The sequence below is a fragment of the Hippocampus comes genome, unplaced genomic scaffold, assembly GCF_001891065.2.
Source record: "Hippocampus comes isolate QL1 unplaced genomic scaffold, H_comes_QL1_v1.1 scaffold167, whole genome shotgun sequence".
Lineage (NCBI taxonomy): Eukaryota > Metazoa > Chordata > Actinopteri > Syngnathiformes > Syngnathidae > Hippocampus > Hippocampus comes.
Genome location: NW_017805502.1, coordinates 56,266 through 63,357, shown reverse-complemented (window position 1 = coordinate 63,357; position 7,092 = coordinate 56,266). Strand labels below are relative to the sequence as shown.

General features: G+C 44.6%; 1 protein-coding gene across 4 annotated transcripts in view; it reads left to right on the top strand.

Moving 5' to 3' along the window:
• The first annotated feature begins 3,955 nt into the window (after positions 1 to 3,955).
• l1cama (L1 cell adhesion molecule, paralog a) overlaps positions 3,956 to 7,092 on the top strand; it is a 51,075-nt gene continuing 47,938 nt past the window's right edge. For 3 of the 4 annotated variants that reach the window (XM_019877301.1, XM_019877304.1, XM_019877300.1), the window contains exon 1: positions 3,956 to 4,251. The gene's annotated coding sequence lies outside the window, so the exon portion shown is untranslated. The remainder of the gene's footprint in view (positions 4,252 to 7,092) is intronic. The other variant, XM_019877303.1, reaches the window with a different exon arrangement.

Genomic DNA, 7,092 nt, shown 5'->3' with positions numbered 1-7,092 from the left:
TAAAGGGTCAAAACACCATGCCAGACGCCAATGCTATTCATTAGCCTCCCTATGGTGTTTTGCATTGTGAGCCTTAAGATAAATAAACTTTAAGTTAAAGTTAGTTTTGTGTGACAGTCGCGGCGAGCAGCTTGAAGCCTCTTTTTTTGGTTCACTATCTGCCAAGGTGCTGCTTGTTGTGACTTACGGTCACTGTCACCTTACAGTGCTCGTATCTCCAATTTGTAATCTCAAGTCAAAAAAAAAAAACCATCCATCCATCATGTTTTACTCCTTTTTTTTATACTCAACTACATATAGCTTTTACCCCCATGCGTGTTCACAATTTTAACCTTGTGTAAAGGTTGAGTGAAGCTCGACTAATTAGAAGTCATCAGCGAATGCTGTCGTTGGATGTCAGCCAGTATGCGTCTCGATACCTGATGTTGGCGTATTATGTACCGAGACAGGTAATGATTCCATCGATTGCCATAGCAATATTTTGTCTCAGCCCAGCTGTTTCCTTTATCCAACACGTGTCTCCACCTTCTCACAAACAACCTCTCGTCAATTTCCGTCCTCACACTGCAGCCATTTACGATATTGCCCCAGCCCCCTTCGCCTTTTAAGCTGATGGAATTGTCTCTGCCTGCCTTTTGCTGACTCCCTCTGATTCCCCTTCGCCTCCTGGCTTGAAGTTGTTCATTGGGTGCCTTCTCCTCCATCCCCCTCCAACTCATTCAGTCGGTGGAAAGAAGGAAATGAGTTGAGAGCTTTGGCAAGGCCAGTGGAAGGGCTAAAAGGTTTCCAGTGATGAATGCAAAATGTCTTCTCTCACATTGGAACTTCAAATGTGCGTTTTCAACGTGGGCCTTGGCACAAGTACTTGCCCTCGATTGTTCTGTACAGGATGCTAGCTGCCCTTTAGCGCTGAGTGCTTTTGTTTTTGAAATGAGGACAAATCACATGAAATGACTCACTGAAACATCTTGATTACTTCCTCCACTTCCTGTTGACCAACTACACGTCTCGTGTGGAATTAGAAAAATGTGTGCAATCACTTCGTTGTACCTCACTTATTTACTGCAGTTTTTCTGACTTTGTGCTTTATTGCTGGTCATTTGCTTCTTTTTCTCTTGTGCCAGCTGCTGGTTATGGATAATAAGTGGACGAATGGATCATGACCATCTGTCATAAAAAAACAAAAAGCCATACAGCATGCGCAAGTACGTCCATATGTACTCCTTCAATCTCGGTGTGCTCTTAGACTCTTCTTCTTTTGAGAACCACTGATATATTTTTTAACACATTAAAAAAATAGATAAATGTCATCATATAGTATCAGACTGAGATGCTGTTCTAGCATTTATGCTCTCCTTCTCACTCACTTTCTTAGGACAGAAAATGTGAGCACAAAACACAACTGACTCACTGCCAGGTGACTGTAAAAAAAAAAAAATGTCTTTACCAGTGCTGGTCGTTTTGGGCAACTGTGGCATTGACCTTATCGTCCTTTTCAATTCACTTCTAACGTATTTGACTTTCATCTTTTTGACCGAGATTTGTAGAACTCCGCGATAGTTGCTGGTTGTGTGTCTCACCAATTTCAGACCACCGCAATCAATCATTATTCCCCTGAAAACGTCTGTCGCCCTCTGCAACTTTTGTCTGCTTTGCCTGGCACAAGCGTGGCAGCAGTGCACGATGCTTGGTGGCACACACATGCACACAGTGGAGCGAGTCAACTCATTATTGCTGTGCTCTTTCTCTACCACCATCTTTGTCTTACTCTGGCCAAATGCGTTTGACAAAATAGCTGCCTCTTTATTAAAGACTTTTGTACTTGGTCACCATTTGGTGTAGCGTTCGCAACGTGTCACAAATGAATGTCTGCGTACCTGGCAGAGTTCGAACTGTTGTCACAAATTTCCACTTTCCACAGGCTGTTCTAAATGAGAAGAAATTCAAATCAAATATGAGCACTGTTAAACTTGCCGATAACAAGGTGATCGTGAATGGTCCTTCTACAGGACGGGCGAGTTTCACTGGAAATCCTGTGCCTGTGCCGAAAAAATAATGTTTAAGTGTAAATATTTATTTATTACATATTTTATAGAATTCCATTTACAATTTAAAAAGATTTTACATTACTTCAGTTATATATTGAAAGTCACCTATTTTGTCCCAGTGTAGTTGCCGCACCTGGCGACCTTCTGCGCATGCGCCGCAGATCATGCGGGGGCCACAAATAGTGCAAATAATGGAGCCACAGCTGCCATCCACTAGAAGCCCGAGCACCAAGTGTTTTCTTTATTACTACTTTACAGAAATTTTAATATCAATTGAAGCAGCAAAACTGTCAAAACAACATTGGGTGTCGCCATGTTTGTAACACGTGCTGTTCCAGTTCTGCAGAAGCCTGCTTGTCATGTGCCTCTCAAACACAACATGCACAGGGGCATGTAGACCCACCACCTAGGCGGGCCGTAGGGGGCTGTGCTTGCCCCCCCCCCCCATTACTTGAAAAGACTACAGAATAACACACATTATCAACACTTTTGGATTGGAATGGCATTTCTATTCATTCAGTTAGGAAAGATGATTTGATATCCAAGTGTTTTGAGTTACAAGTGTGGTCACAGAATAAATCTTGTGCGTGCGTGTGCGCATGCGCGTGCGCGCGTGCGTGTGTGTGCGCGTGTGTGTGTGTGTGTCTGTGTTTCATAAACCCCTACCCTTTGGGAGTGGGGATGCCCTGCTGCCCTGTGCGGCCACACATTTCAAATGATCAAAAGCTACAAATTTACATGCCATTGTGCAGGTGTGCATAATGTTGCCCGTTCATTTGCAGTTGCACAAAAATACAGAGATGATCATCATCCGCTCTTTGTGGTTGCCAAGCGACATTTAACAGCGGCCACAGCAGCCTCAGAGGAGGCCGTTAAGAGACCCAGAAATCAGCTCAACTCCTCTCTCGCACAGATAAGAGGCGGCACATTTGTTCCTCTCACATTTTCATTCAGTGCCATTGCGTAACTTTCATTGCCCGACGTGCCATTAATTGTACTGAAAGGAACCAAAACACGTCCGTGTCTTTGTGGAGGTCTGAAGAAAAGACCTGGTGAAATAGACAGGGCCATAGGCAGAATTTTATTCAGGGCGTGGGTGTCCATGCATCATTCTTTATCATAGCATCCACAATCAGGGTTTCATGAAATAAAATTCACACACGTCCAAATCAATGGCCATCACACATCCATGTGTACTATCTCACAGTCTACATCAGGCTCATGCACTTATTTGCTAGCTAACAACCAATCCGAATGACCCATTGTTACCAACAACCGATGCCATTTGGCATACTACGATCAATGGCTCAATCATTCAAAACATCTAAAAAGCACAATGACACAAAAGTCTTTTTATTCTCCCTAGTTCTATGTTTTGTGCTTGTGCACGACTGTTGATGGTATGTTTCCGTGCTATGGTGCGAAAGGCATGATTTGGTTGACGTTGACTGTAAGAATGGAATGTTCCTTCCTTCAACAGATATTTTATTAGTTTACATTCAGGTCAGTTGTCGATTTAGTTTTTAAGTATCCAGTTTATATTAAAAACAAACAAAAAACTTGTGGAAGTGTCATTTGCATCCATCCACGAGACAGTGGCAAATAGACAAAAAAAAAAAAAAAAAACCACATTAAAATTTCATCTAGCTATCAGGGGGTGGGCACAGAATGACACAACCACCCTGTAGCTCTGCCCCTGGAAGTAGAGTGTGGGGATTCATAACTTCATAACTCACACTCCGTACAGGAAGAGAGGGAGTGTGCTATTTCTTTCAGCGTGTGCTACTTCTTTGATGGATGCCAGTGCAGGAATAAGAGCAGCTGGATACTAATCCTGGTTCTATGCAAGGATGAGGAGGCGACTAAGGGACAGGCACATGTGTGTGTGTGTGTGTGTGTGTGAGCGTGCGTGTGTTGGCATTACAAAGGAGGGAGATGACCAGGCATCCACACACTGAGATGGTGAGGTGAACGAAGCCGAGGCCGAGGCGGAGGCTCAGACGAAGGGGTGATGTCACCTCCGAGAGGCAGCCAATGAGGGGGAGGGGGCGAGCGCGGCCAAAGGAGGGTGTGTTTTTCTATCACTGCAGCATCAGCACAGCACCGAGCTGCGCACAGTAACCACGCAGCCCGGACCACACCAGACGAGGCGGCAACTCATCTGTTCGGGGACCCGTGAGAGGAAAGAAGCATCTGTGCACAGGTAGGAGCAGCTCATGTGCATCCGCACCCTTTTAAGGTTGGGAAGGTTGGGGAAAAAAAAAAGTAATAATAAAAGAGAAGGTGTGACGAGTTGCCTAATGAGGCTGCAGAGGTGGCATCATTCTGTCAAAGATGACTGGCGTATATTTCACATATAATTGTGTCCTCTGTAACATCTTCATTATGAATCGAATGCCCGTACACTTGAGGTGTGTCATGTCAATTCACTTGTCAAGTGTTCAAACACACCTTTGCATCCGCTGAGATTGCGATGATGACGGAATGATCTCTATGTTAGGGACCCATGGCTCTACTTGCGTCTCTCCGCTTGATTTGTGGGATTTTTTTCCCCCGCCCCCATGCGGTTTGCATGCAACAGGGTCTCACCTGACTTTCTTCAAGCTCATGATGCTGTCATTTTCCATTCGCACATATTTTGCACAAGTGAGCTTTTAGAAAGACGCCGTTGCATTTTCCCCAACCTCCTTCCACAAAATCTGTGGCGAAACGATGGCGAGATCTCGAGCAAATGATTTGCTTTGCCACACCTGCCTGCCGATTTAAATTGAAATGCCCCTTTTCTCCCCTCCTCCAGCTCATAAAATGCCTGGTTTGTAGATTTACAAGCCGTAATTGTAACATGCTGCAAGGGTTTTTATTCAGATGAAGCTTTATGGTTTATGACCTTCTGCTGGGAACAACGCATACGAAAGCTCTGGAGACAAGAAAGTGACTTAGGATTCAAATCAGAGCTGGCCACAGAGATGCAGGCAGAAGGAAAGACAGAGGTATGACAGTACATGATAATTAGGGTGGGGCAGCTCGCGCTGACGTCTGCCTGGAGGTGTGTGTGCGCGTGCGCGAAAATCGGGCACCAACCTGGCTGGCGTCATGCCCTATCTCTCTCCACCACGAAGACATGCCTGCTGTCACCTTCTGCTTGCCATTGCTTGAGTAGGAATAATTTCATCCCATTTTACAGACGCGTTACAAGCTTGTCTCATGAAAAAAATCTGTAATTATCAAACTAAACATCAAACTACTGTAAGAGAATTATGCGTGTATTTGAAACAACCACAAAGCTGTAAAGTCTGCTTAGCATAATGCTATCAACAATGCACAACACAACAGATGGGATAATGAATAGCATCGGTGTCACACTGCACACCTGACCGACAAAAAGTCTAACAACTTGACCAGGGCTATGTTCTTTATCCTCTGTGGAAAAGCATCAGTATTACTGCAGCTTACTGAGGCACACGTCTCTTCCACCTCTCTTTCTTTCCATGCTGTATGTCTGCATTGTCAAAGCACACATCCCACTAGGAGCCGTACAATCGCAGTGATTTTAAAATCATTCTTTCTATTCTCTCTGATGATGTCATTAGTATTTGTTTTTATTCGAGAGTCCTACTTTTTTTACTCGTAAGGCTAGTTAAAAAAAAAAGTGCAATGGTGCTTCGAGATTACTGTCAAACTAAAGCTAAATCAAAGAGAATTACAGCTAGTTTCAGTTGGATAAGCAGCTTTTTGTGCCTGAATGTTGATGGTGTGCAAATGTCAGGCAGAGGCTGGCATCCATCCAAAGACTTTTTTGCTCTTCCGGTAAGTGCGGAGGAGGAAGAAGCGCTTAGTTTTCACCTGTTTCAGCCTCGGGACACTTTCTCCTCCACTTGAGCTGCATGGGCGGATTTGCACTGCAGAAACAATAGCACTAGCGGTGACCACAAAATGGTTAATTAGCTGACGCTTTTTATTTTATTTGATTTACTTTGCTTATTTTTAATCCAAAAAGTGTCTCATCAAAAACTGCAGACTGGGTGACATCTTGCTTAGTCCCTGAGGCCTCCTGCTGAATGTGTGGCGGTCCTTCCTGGCCAAATGGTACTTGATAAGGCCGTGTGTTGTAAACGCCAGCACGCCATGCATGAGGCAGTGGTCAGGAGCGTCACATTTTAACACGATGCTCAGTGTCAGTGTCATTATAATGAAGGTCGAGTGTCGCCTTTGATGAAATGTAATCAGACAGAGTGAAAACAAAGTCAGCCCTTCTTTTTTTATAGCATTGCCTGAGACACTTCTGTGCAATATGAGAGTGACTTTGCAACTAATTTGAAGGAGAGCTTCCGAAATGAAAGGTTGTTGGCAAGCAACATATTCCACGATTACCCTCTGAAGGAATTTGCTCAAATGAGTTAATGAACTGTTGCCTAACCCAGCACACGTCCAATATTAAATGTGTTCTGCTCATGTTGGTGTTCCAATACCCTCAAACCATGGATTTGAATCTTCTATGTAGTCCCGAGTGACACTGAAACGATGTAACAAGCAGGGTAAACAATCATCCGCTGGGCATAACAGTCCGAGGCGAAGAAGTTATCTTTGGCATGCAACTTTATTTGAATGTTGGTCTGTAAAACGTTAGAGACCCATTGGCTTTGAGCTTTTAATAATTCAGCTTTTGACAATAACCTGCATGCTTTTGACGCCAGTTATAGGTTTGCATCGTATTTTTGCCTCTGGCAGCATTGCACACAACGCCAATTTTCTGGTACTTCCTCCCTGGGCTGACTGGCTGACCGCTGTTCAGAGGAAACCAAGTGGTGGCTTGAGAGCAGAAACCGGTGAACACAGGATATGTCAAAAATGACACTTTGAGCCTCCTCCCTGAAAGATGCACAATTGGCACGCCCTCGCCTTGTCTTTGTGTTCCTGTACACACGAACCAGTGCACCTTTAGCGGGCCCTCGGCTCACGCTGCTCTGAAAACGGCCGCTGTTTGCCGCAGAAGGGGTCCATCATCCACCTTCTGGGAGTCAAGTGGTGGGGGGGGGGGGGGGGA